Genomic DNA, 12,291 nt, shown 5'->3' with positions numbered 1-12,291 from the left:
GATCACATAGGTGACAAGATGGCCCCAATAGTTCTATTGACATTTGTGAAAGCACGAAAACACAGAGAATAATATTCACTTATTTGTCATTATACTCAGATTGTGGTGACATCTGATATCTTGGATAAATTTGGATAAAAGTGAATGAATAGCATACCTGAATAGGACAAGCCAGATGGTATGTGTGATTCTGACATTTTCTGAAACCAAAATGTATTTCATTAAATAAATTACTACTTTTCATTTTCCCTAAATAAATTATCATTTCAGCAGCACAGAATAGCTACTTAAAATAGCTATAAAAATATTTACTGACATTCACTTAGTTTTTCTCTCTTTCTTTTACTTTTCAGGTAGAACTTTCCCCATAAATACACATGAACAAGAATCTTGGAGTAAGAAATTAAATATGTATATTTACATATATAGTTTTAAAAATATATTCTTAAAATGTTTACAGGTGTTGTTTGTTTGTTGTTATTGTTGTTTTTTAAAAATGTGTTGTTGCTTCAGCCAAAATCTTCACAAGAAAATATATCCCATCGTCCCATTTCAAATAAAACACTGGCATGAGTTTCATGTCTCATTGTATCTAGCAACAAACTTATAAGAAATGGTAGTTTACTTTCTTGTCTGATGCAAGTGGTGTCATTTTTTTAAAATTCTTTTTGTGCTGATAATATCTATTCTCTAAATAGTGTTGCTTGGCTTCAAGCAAGACAGAATTATTTTTTCATATGGGAATATATTAAAAAATGAAGAATTAAGGTTCTCTATTATTGATATTAAATATTAGTTTAAAGGAACCTCGATGAAGGCTGAAGCTGTGTAATTCTTAGTGTCTCACAAATATAGAGCTGAAGATGAGCTATTTATGCAAATATCTGGTTTAAGGGGTAAGTGGTTTCAGTGTCCCTATATGCTTCTACTCAGTGAAGATAACTTCTTTCCTCCTGCAGACTTTAACTTCATGTTCTCACATATAATCAAGGAATTTACCATGTGTTCATCATTTGGCTGCTCAACTCTGCTATTGCTTCAGACCCATTATTTCACTACTGCCACATACTAAACTTGCCAAGGAACATGATTTCATCTGTGACTAGGCATGTTGACTGATCCCAAAGAGAGAACAGGGGACCTGCAGGAGGGCACATCACCATAAAAAGTAAAGATGTGTGAGGCCTTCCCCTGTTTTGTTATTTTGGTGGAGAGCTGAACAGGCTGACACGTGTAAGTGTTAGATGGGAGAGACCATAAGGGAGAGTTTGTAAGGAAAATTTCTCAATGGGTAAAGAAACTAAATCTTAATTTTTTTTTGGTCAAATTAGGAGCTCTGAATGGTTGATGAGTGTAGTATTGGAAAAAGCGTGAACTTTTGTGTTGAGACTTATGTATAGGAATATTTTGAGTACTGAGTAAAAATACTTAAGTGAAAGAGTAAGAAAAACTGAATTTTTGGTGATCCTGTCTCCCTTTTCCCCCACTTTGTCTGCATATTCCAACTAAAACTGCCTAGAAGGTCCCAGAATCATATACATTTTTTCCAGTAATGCAGAAGCCTCTGGATGGAGGAAAGTCTAATCCATAATAATGGCAGGTCTGTTTATTGATCTCATAAATTGCACTTTACTTGACCTGTCAAAAAGCAGAATTCTCAGCATGTGCTTTCCTGTTACTCTAAGAGCCTCTCCTCACCTCAGGCAGATTGCTCCCCCCAGCCTCTCCCCCTGTGCTGGCAGCTGTTGTAAACCCTGGCCTAAATTCATTAACCTTCTTCCAAACAATCAGTTTGAGTTCATCCTTGAGAAAGTGCAGATAGAACAATAAACACTCACTACTGATCTCTCTTCCCTGACTTTCCTAACACACCCATGCACAAGCTGCCTACCTAATTTTCTCCTAAGAGGAGGAAAATAAAAATCAAAACCAATAGGAATTGAAATCAGCCCACAGACTAGAATTTCCTAATTAGGAATGCACTCATAATGAGCAGTATTAATGCCTGTCTAATACCCAGGAAAACTGCACAGAGTAATCTGAATGGTACCAGACCAATCAATAGCATGTATCTGTAAGAAACAATCAAAGGGAAAGCCAGTGCTGAAAACCCTGTTCAGTGTGACTTATTGATTGCACATGGCTCCCACCAGAACAACTACCTGAAGTGCAGGGTTGTAGCCCTGAGAATGCTGTGAGTGGGTCTCCAGTGATTCTTGCCTGGGTAAGAAATTTTGTTTTGCTTTAAATGGATAAAATTGCATGCAGCCGCATGACTCAGATGGTGGTGTTACTGCATAGAGTTGCTGAGTTGTATCCAGAGCCAGGACAATCTGGAAGTACATTCCTGGGTATCTTTTAAGAGAATGCATTTTATCTTTTAAAAAACTGTGCCTTTGAACAATGCAATTTTTGATAATGTAATGTAAATGCTACAGGAAACAAAAAGGGAATGCTTTAAAGGAATCACTGACATTTAAATGCCTGATTCTCTTTACTAATAAAATAGAGGAGAGTTTTAGCTCACATCTAATTTTGAATCATAGGTGCCCTACAATTGACTGGAAATACCCTCTGGTTTTATTGTCTCAGGAAGAATACAAAATCTGAAATTGACTTGTAGGACTAAGGTAGACTAACTATATATATATTTTTTTTACCAAAATAAGAAAGAATGCCTTAGGTGAAACATTAAATTTCTAGGTGGCTAAATGTAGCTATGATGAATCAAGGCAAAAAAATACTGAGATAGCAGAATGGAAAGTTTGAAAAAGTTTTGCTAAATTTTTGCAATTTCTGCTCTCCCTTGAGCTCACTTTAAATAATAATTTCCAAATATTGTCTTACATAAACAGTTCTAAAAAATTCTGTGTCTGACAAATTGTCAAAATCATGTTCTTGTAGATGGCTTTGTGAAGTATGGCTGCAGGTCAGATGTGGGTTCTGCCAGTTGTGCAGGGGTTTGTGAGCATACTAAGTTCTTAGACTGCATTGAAATTTTTTGAAAAAAGTATTAAAAGGGGACTCCTCAATGTTGTTCTGCTGCACCTAACAGCATTATTTTAAATGTAGAAACATTCAGGTGTTGCAGAAAACTCCAAAAGGATATCTTGCATTTTGAGATTGTCATTGGGCTTGACATTTGTCTCGGGCTTGACATTTGCCTGAGAAATCAAAATTTTTTGATAGACTGATGAGCAGAGCTATAGGAAAACAGAAAGAACAATAAAATTTCAGTTTGTTTATTTGTTTCCCTAGCCTTAGTAATGTTTTTGTGAATAAATCCAAACTAGAGTCAAAACATTCCCAGCCTCCAGATCTGAGAAGGCACTTTAGGACACACTGTGTTTGTCATGCAGCCTAGAAGGCTGTGAAAATTTAAAGGCTTGCCATTTGGATAATGCTATCTTACTATTTTCCTCTATCTAGGAGACAGTGGTGAATTATAGCATTTTGGTCCAGTAGATGATAGGACCATGTATTGGTTTTGGATTAGTTACACATGTATTTGGAACAGAATAGGAATATTGTTTTGGTGGGAAAGGATCAGATCTAGCAGCTCCTGATGAAGGGACTGTTCATTTCTTGGTGTTTCTCAGGAAAAGCCATGGGTACATTAAGGCAGCTGGAAGAAGCAGTGTGGTCGGTGGAACCCATAGACTTTTCAAAAAGCAGTCTCAGGCAATGTCACTCTGAATTTGTTAGAGAAGGGGGAATTCTTGGAATACAAACTCAAGGGTTAATTTGAGTCATACTAGGTTAGAATAGTTCAGACACCGTCTCTGCTGTGGGAAATCACTGAAATTTTGTCTTAAAATTCCTTAATTTCCAACAAATTATCATGTAATGATGGAATGGTCAGCCATTGCAGCAGCAAAAACAGTATATTGCTTTACAATGTTCTTTCTTGGCTCATCTGTAATATTTGGTGAACAGCACCTGATTGATGGGAATGTAATGATAACCCAGCTCCTCCACTTGACAAGCCAGAGAGAACATCCAGATAAAATAGCCTGTGCTTCTGACACCCAGAAATGCCTGAAACGACTGCCAGAAGTTATTGAGCTGGAGAGAATTTAAAATGAATGAATTGGGCATGAGTCATGTCTTTCCACAGAGCAACTGTGGGCGCTGGCTGCTGGAGCACTTGAGAAGTCAACAAGGGCCCCTTTTGAGGGAGCTGCGGGAAAATTTCGTAAGTGCCTTGGATTTGGAATTCTGCAGTGCATCTGGGATAATAATACCCCACAACAGCTAAGATTATTTAAAGACAAGCAGCTTCAAATTGTCAATAACTCAAAAAACCAGCAAACTTGGGTGGGGAAGGGTGGCAGAGTGTTAATTGGTCTGGAAGCAGTATAAATACTTTCTGAATTTATCTCACTTACAAATGTTCACTGGTGATATGTTATCAGTAATTTATGATGTGCCATGACAGTCGCTTACATTTCTGACAAAAATAGCAATTAGTAAGAAGAATGAGGATTCTCCTTGAATTTTTTCATCAAGTCACAAAGGGGATTTCTTTCCTTCAATGCACGAATTGCCTGTAGAAATCCTTTTAATTTGGCAATTATCTCTCTTGCCTGAATCCGGTCCAATTTTCAAACTTTTCTAAGAATCTTACAAATGCTGTCATGAAATTACATGTATTAATTATGTGCATATCTAGTGCATACATTGGCATGCAATCATGGTGACAAGTACAAAAGAAACTCATCAATTTAATCATATACTTTCTTGATACTTGATTCTTACATTGCTACTTATTTGATTTTGATTTCTCCTTCACAGACATTATAGTTATTAAAAAATGCCAACTTCCAAAAGAGAAATAAAAGTGCATCAAAATTTTCAAGCGTTGCCTCACATATGAGGAGTCCTCTATTGCCCCAAAATTTCATGCAGGATGCTTATCAGGTGCAGGAAAATGAGTGGAGGGGTCCAATTTGTTACAGTTGGGTGTCACAGTGCAGATAGGTACTGCACTGTGTCTTCACTTTCAACTTCAGGGAAAGGCATTTGCAGCACTGTGAGAAAAGTCATATGCTTTCTGAAGATGGTGACTGCCATGAATCCAGAACATCTCTGTGATCTAAGTGGTTTGGTAGCTGGAATAAAAATACTAAAATAAAAATAGTAAAATCCAGGCATCCTTGATGTTTTTAAAAAAAGTTTCTGGAAAACATTATCTTTCTGTTTGCAAAGTAGAGAAATTTCAGTCATGTTGCTAAGTGCATTTACTTGTGTTATTCAGTGAATTGTAGTAGAGTTTGGAAAATGAAGAGTTTACTTAATTCTTGATGATTTAAGAGATTCCAGAAATATATTTCAGAATTCAGAGGGAACCTGAAAACACAGATGTAATATTATACTTGTATTCAAACTCCACAAAAAACAAAAAGACAATGCTGGTGAAGATTCAGGTCAGAAGCAATTCACTTGCAATTCAAGTACGTTTCCTCTTTGCAGGAGAACTGGGGAATGTTGTAATGAAACTCCCCTTAATAAGTTTTATAAACAGACATATTAAAAAATTATTGGAGCCAACTGAAAGTAACTGCTTAGGAGTCTTGGGTAGGTCCTGGAACCACCAGATTTTAGTTGTAAATGTAGTTATATTTAGTTATGTGCATACTCTTCCTTCTAGACTCACTTGTTTTATAACTCAGATTTAAAAAAGCTTCACCTGACAAGTCAGTTTTTAGCTGTGGATGGAAATTAGGATCTGAGCATCAAGGGTGGGGTGTTGAAATATGACAGAAAGTGGGCTTGCTTTTAAAAAATTATATTCTTCAATTATTTTCCTTATTTTTTAATATAATTTGGAAAAGATGTAGGAATTGAACCTCTTGGACTCCCTGTATCTTCTCTAGGGTTAGTGTGTGAAGTGACCACAATCCCAAGTGACATTGCTCATTGCCTGTGGCTTTAGAAAGTCATTGGAATAAACCTACCACATCACTCCCTAGGCACTGTGGAGGTATGAAACACTGCAGCTGAAATGGAACAATATTGCTTAATGTTAGAGAGCAGCCAAATGTTATATTCCAAAAAAAGGGCAGAATGTGGTCAGTAAGATCAGTCAATGGAAAAGGAGACTCCATCTGATATACTACAGAAGCAGTTCTGTTTTTTTCAGAAAGTTTCTTTTTTAAGGATGTATTTAATCTTTTATTGAACTCCCTGCACTGCATTACAATGCAGTGGTATGAGTTGCTATACTCAACTATACATATTTTCCATTAGATCCCAAGGAATAGACCAGAAATGCCTGCAAATCAGATGAATAAAACTAATTGCAATAGAAGGATGCTATTTTTTTCCCCAGATTTTCTCATTATAAGTATAGAATATATTTTTTCACTTCTCGGAGAATAGGTAACAGGCTTATGTCAAGGGTGAAGAAGATACTGCAGAAATACTGTGTGGCAACACTGTGAATCACAGGGCTTGTTGCTTCTGGAGGAGTATTTGGCTTAGAGGATTCTAGTTTTGGTGAAACTGCTGTTATCTCCTAAACCCTATCCTCAGACTATTATGTCTGTGGTACTGAATAAAAATGATCCAGAGTTAACAGATAGGAAAAAAATCTTCGATCTAAAAAAAAGGCAACTAGTAATTTAAAAACCCCAAACCCAACAAAACAACATACTATGAACTATCTAGTTTTTCAGTTAAACTCATCAGGAAAAGAAAATTTTACATCTGGAAAAAACATTCCTTCAGATCTCGTCTCTTTCTGTGACTTTGTGCAGGAACACAATGTGTGCTAGAAGAGGTGGCCCATTCTTTTACACCACTTTGACAGGAGCAGTGAATTTGTTCCCAAATCTTCTCGGGTATGGAAACTCTGAGGCACAGTTCATGGACCTGGGCTGTCTGCTGGAAATACTGTCAGGAATGATAAAAATGATAATAAATTTACTTTTACTGCTCCTTTCTGTTGTAGTAAATTTGTCCTGTATATTTACACAAAAATGTGTACAGACCTTTTTTATAAACCCCTGGGGAGGATTTTGTGCACAAAAGTAACATTCTCTTTCTCTTCACTTATGTCTGTAGTGTCTTTTCATATTTGTGGAAGGTGTCCAACAGGTTGGAAAATACATTGAAAACCTAAGCCAGTCAGTACAATACTAGTTCTAGTTTAAACAAAGACCAAATAGGTTTTCCCTTTTCCAAAGCAGTGTCTCCAAAAATACTTCTCAGGTTCAGAGAGTACATTTTTGTCCCAGTTTAACTCCTTCTGTGCTGAATAACAATCAAGGCTATTTTTTGCATAGCATAACACATGTCCCTTTCCAGGGAAAATATATTTCACAGGATCATGAAATTGGTAAGGTTGGAAGAGACCCCTGGAGATCACCCAGTCCAACCCACTTGGCAAGGCAGGGTCTCCCTGGAGCAGGTTACACAGGAATGAGCCCAGGTGGGTTTTGAATGTCTCCAGAGATGCAGAATCCATGAGCTCCCTGGGCAGCTGTTTCAGTGCTCTGCCACCCTCAATGTAAAGAACTACTTCCTCATGCTCAGCTGAAATTAATTATGTACATAACCAGTGCAATCATGGTGATAAGTACAAAAGAAACTCATAAATGTAATCATACACTTTTTTGCATTTTAGGTTATGGACATTGCTCCTGGTCCTGTCACCGAGAACCCTGAAAAAGAGTCTGACACCTGTCCTTTCTCTAACAGCAGAAGGTTTGAGCAGAACTGTAAGAATTTCTTACATAATTGGCTCAAAAAATTTGCTAGTACAAAACGAAGTTAGCACAATAGCATTTATGTCTAGTAGTGTAGAATTTGGACCATAGTGCATGAATCAAGGGCAGTGAGAAAGGAAATGTCATAATTCCTCTGTGATTTTTTTTGTTTTATTTGCCTAGCAGCCTGATGCCTTCCTTCTCCCTTCCTCTAGAGTAGGATCTCCTCTAGAGGGTAAAACTGATGGCTACACTCTGGATTCACTGAGAAGTGGACAGAATATCCATCACGTTTTGTCCACCCTTTGATCTGCAATGCTCATCTGCAGGAAACATTAGGCATTTTTGGAAAATTGTTTTGTAAAATTTCACCTGAATTTTCCAGCATGTTTTCTTGCTAAATGAAAATGCCTTGTGCATTTTATTGCTGAATAATGAGAAGCAGGATTGGTAAAATGAAAATATTGGTAAAATGTAAGTAGTAAAAAAAAATTAATTATAGTCTTTCCCAGCTAATTCCCAGAATGTTATATTTTCTGGGCATGGTCTTTGTCATTCCTGAACTTAAGACTTAACAACACACCTTTCAAGCTCCACAACACATTTAAAGTATAGCTCCATACTAGCCACTGTGAAGGAAATTAACTTTAGCCCAACCAAAACCAACACAACACTCATCAAGGACAGCAAACCAACAACTAAAATCTTGTCTGAATAGGTTCAAGCTCCTCCAGACATGGTATGAGGATGCAAATGACCCATTTAAGCAGTCAGACAAGAGATGTGTCTGGATGAGGGAAATGAAAGAACAATTATCTTAACTGACTATCTATGAATATTTTTCTCTTTTTCATCTCAAAAATCTCCCCTTTCCAGTATTTTCAACATTCAGTGTTGCTGCAGAAAGATTCTGATAAATGACCATTCTCTGGAAAAGCAGTTTCCCTGCAAAATACCCAACCAGTAATACTTTCACTTAGGGTCCAGTCTGGTTTCTGTAGTAGACAGTGTGCACGATTCAGAGCATCTAAATTCAATGAACAGATCAAAATGACAATTTTTTAGCTTATTCTCCATGTACAGTACGCTGTAGAGGAAAAGTGTGCCTGGACAGTTCAGACTTGTATGTAAAGCAGTGGTCCTGGTTTCTCTGAGATATAACATTGTGCTACCCTCAATGTGAACTATAATTCAGGGTTAGCTAGAGCTCAAATGCAGCAGGTAAAACTGCTGTTGTGAGATGAGGTGAGATGCACAGGTGAGACAGGAAAGGGGAAAGACAAATGATGTAAAGATGAAGAGCTGAGGGGAACAGAGACCAGTGAACAGCGCTGAAAGTGACTGGGGAGGAGTGGGCAGCTGAAGGGGAGAGCAAAGAGGAATGGATTTAAAAAAAAATACAAAGAAAAGTAATAGAGTGGGAAGGAGAATAAACCTGAAGGCAGTGAGGGTGAAGAAGTAGAACAGCTTCCATCTTTGCAATGCTTCACAGAGTTTTAAGAACAAAGAGCCATGACAGCTCTGAATTCAGGGCAGAGTACAGAGCTGAGAACAAAAATGGCACTGATTTTAAATGACCCAAGACGCAATGTGCTGTCTGGATTTTTATTTTATTTTATTTTATTTCAAGAGTCATGAAGTCCATACATTGCATTTTTTTGAATCTCTGGCACCCCTGTTTCTTTTTTCCTGTCAAGAGATAACTTTGTTTTGTTGCATAAAGTCATGATTCATTTTGTATAACTCAGGCAGGAGCCTCAAAGCAGAAATCTTTCTCCTCCATTTGGAGGATCTGTAAAATTCAAGATGGAAAAAAATCTAATAGGTAGAGCACGAGCATCCAGATTCTTGCTGTCTTTCACCTGACCAAAGAAAAAAACCTGCCCTAGCTTTAAAGGCAGTTAATTTGCAGCCCTCCTCTCTCCCCTGCATATGGAGGGGTTTACGCTGCTGGCTGCCAGGGTAGCTGGTCAGTATGCAAACTCTCATCTGAGGGTAATCCTACATATTAACCCACTGTGCAGATTCAGATGTGCCTTTTGTTCCCCCTCACCCCCTCAGTCTTGTCTAGGCAAAGTCCTCTGTCCTTCAGTAGGAAGGCTTAGCCAACAGTGGCCAGTGACCTAAATTCTGCCTCTCTTCTCCTTCTTATCTCACAAAACTCAGAACTGATCATGTCCCAAGACATGTTCTGACTGTGTGCAATGTTAAAAAAAAATCCAAAACCCATAACATGAAGAGTAAAAGAGAAACACAGCCACTTTAAAGGCAACTAAAAGAACTTGGTTACACCTTCTTTGCGTTTCAGGAGTTAGTTTCTTCTCAAGAGAAATATGAAATATTTGTCTGGCATCCTGATGCCTTCCTTCTCCCTTCCTCTAGAGTGGGATCTCCTCTAGAGAGTAAAACTGATGGCTACACTCTGGCTTCAGAGAGAAGTGGACAGGGTGTCCATCATGTTTTGTCCACCCTTTGATCTGAAAGGTTCCTATGCAGGGCATTTACCCAGCTGGATCCAGTTTCTGCTCGGGCTTCCAGAAGCAACTCGTGCCTGAGGTGCCTGAGGACAGACAGAAGAAAGGGGCTTATATACCTTGTATTTCTTGAATGTAATTTTGGATGCTCACATAAAGTTTCTGCATCTCTTCTTGTGTCTGCCTGGAAATCTTTCAGGACAAATTCTGCCACGAAGAATTTTCTCAAAATATGTTTTTGACTTTGCCTACAGATGTGTTTTGTAGAAAGTTAGAGAGCTGAGATTCAGAATTCCCATCTTTACAGTACAGCTTCATTGCCTGGCAACACAAACCCGAGGTGAGGCTTCCTCTCTGTCCTGAGGGCTGAGGAAAGAAGGCAGAGAGGCACCTGGAGAGGAAGAGGGTTGTTCTCAGGGGTGTATGCAAGACTTCAATTTCATTTTACAGATCTAGCTCTTATCTTTTGTGATCACTACAGAAGTCACTGCAACTATCTGCTACATAATTGTGTTTCGTAAAAGGTTATTGTCACTGACCATGTTTGGGACTTTTTTTATTTTGCAGAAAATAAAATTATTTCTTCCTCTACTTTTTAATTGATAGAGCTGATAAAGGTATATTTAGTATAATTGTGTTTGTGGGGTCATCCTCTAATTTTAGCTTATAGGGAGCACCAGAAAATGGAATTTAATTTTTTTCCAGTGAACTTAGCAATAGAAAAAAAAAATTATAAATATATATATGAAGTGGTTTTTTTCTTTTTTTTTTTTTTTTTTTTTTTTTTTTTTTAAGGACGATGCCTTCTGAGTGTTTCCACATATGGCCTTAAGTGTCATATAAGTGCTTGGTCTGCAGTTCTGACGGTGAAAGAGATCGTAAAGGATCACCTACTTCACTGTTGGTGTGTCAGATACAATCTGGTGATATTTAGACCATAAGATGTATTGAGGTCAGGCTCTTACAGGCTGGTCAGGGATATCATCACAGCTCACCAAAGTGAAACAGAAGGAGAGAGGTTTAAAAATGGAGAGAGGAATAGCCTATTTAGGAATCCTTTTAGCTCCACTCCTCCATGATGAAGTTTTTCTTAAGCTAAAATATGGGTAGGCTGATTAGATAAATATGTGTACTGGAGGAAAGGAGAGGAGAGGAGAGGAGAGGAGAGGAGAGGAGAGGAGAGGAGAGGAGAGGAGAGGAGAGGAGAGGAGAGGAGAGGAGAGGAGAGGAGAGGAGAGGAGAGGAGAGGAGAGGAGAGGAGAGGAGAGGAGAGGACTGCTGATTACTGCCACATGAAGGTTAAATATGAGAAGGCAAAAAGAGTTCCTCTTTGTGGTAATGCTCTTGAAATGTATAAATGACAAATATGTATGTATTTAAAAAAAAACAAAAACAACAAAAAACAAACAAACAAACAAAAAAAACCAAAAAAAAAAACCCACACCAAAAAACCCCAAAACCCCCCAACAACTATGCTCTGAAATCTAGGGAAAGCCCTTCTGGTGATATTCTTGAAACAACATAGAAGTCTCCTGGTTTAGGTTACTCATCCATCATCATTAGCTGCTCTATGGAAATTACTCCCATTGTAGACTGAGAAATTGAAAGAATGACAACGTCCTTGCAACATGTGTAACAGAATCTCTTAATACTGCCTTATAGAGAAATGAATAATTGGCATTGATTATGTGGGGACAGGACACAGTTCTGTCACATGCAGGGTGATTTTACTAGAGAGGGTTTTGGCAGTCTTGGGTTACTTCTGGGTCTGTTGCCTGGCTCTCTGCTAGAACTGAGCAATTGTGACTATACAAAGGGGACTCCCCTAAAGCTGGGGCTACAGAGCACAGTCATGGCAGAACAGTGGGAAGAGACTCAGCCGCAAGTTTGTGCTGCAGGACCAGCCTGTGTGGGGAGCAGGGACACACTAAATCCCAGCAGCTGGCTCGTGTCTGTCAGTGGGGGCTGCTGTGCCAGCTGTGAGACCTCTGGCTCTGCACTCTGCTCACTCCTGCTGGGGATGACATAGGCAGTCTGCAAAACAAACAGCAATTTGTTAGAGCCCGATGACAAATTCACACGTTGGCTGGGAGTGCACATGTAAGAGG

The 12,291-nt window shown here is 38.4% G+C and overlaps 1 long non-coding RNA gene across 1 annotated transcript; it reads left to right on the top strand.

Moving 5' to 3' along the window:
- Positions 1-2,282: 2,282 nt before the first annotated feature.
- Positions 2,283-5,574, top strand: LOC136363434 (uncharacterized). Its single transcript, XR_010743991.1, has 3 exons — positions 2,283-2,351; positions 2,547-2,630; positions 5,473-5,574. It is a non-coding gene; the product is annotated as an uncharacterized lncRNA (long non-coding RNA).
- The last annotated feature ends 6,717 nt before the right edge of the window (positions 5,575-12,291 follow it).

The sequence above is a fragment of the Sylvia atricapilla genome, chromosome 1 (assembly GCF_009819655.1).
Source record: "Sylvia atricapilla isolate bSylAtr1 chromosome 1, bSylAtr1.pri, whole genome shotgun sequence".
Lineage (NCBI taxonomy): Eukaryota > Metazoa > Chordata > Aves > Passeriformes > Sylviidae > Sylvia > Sylvia atricapilla.
This window is presented reverse-complemented; position numbering and strand designations above follow the sequence as displayed.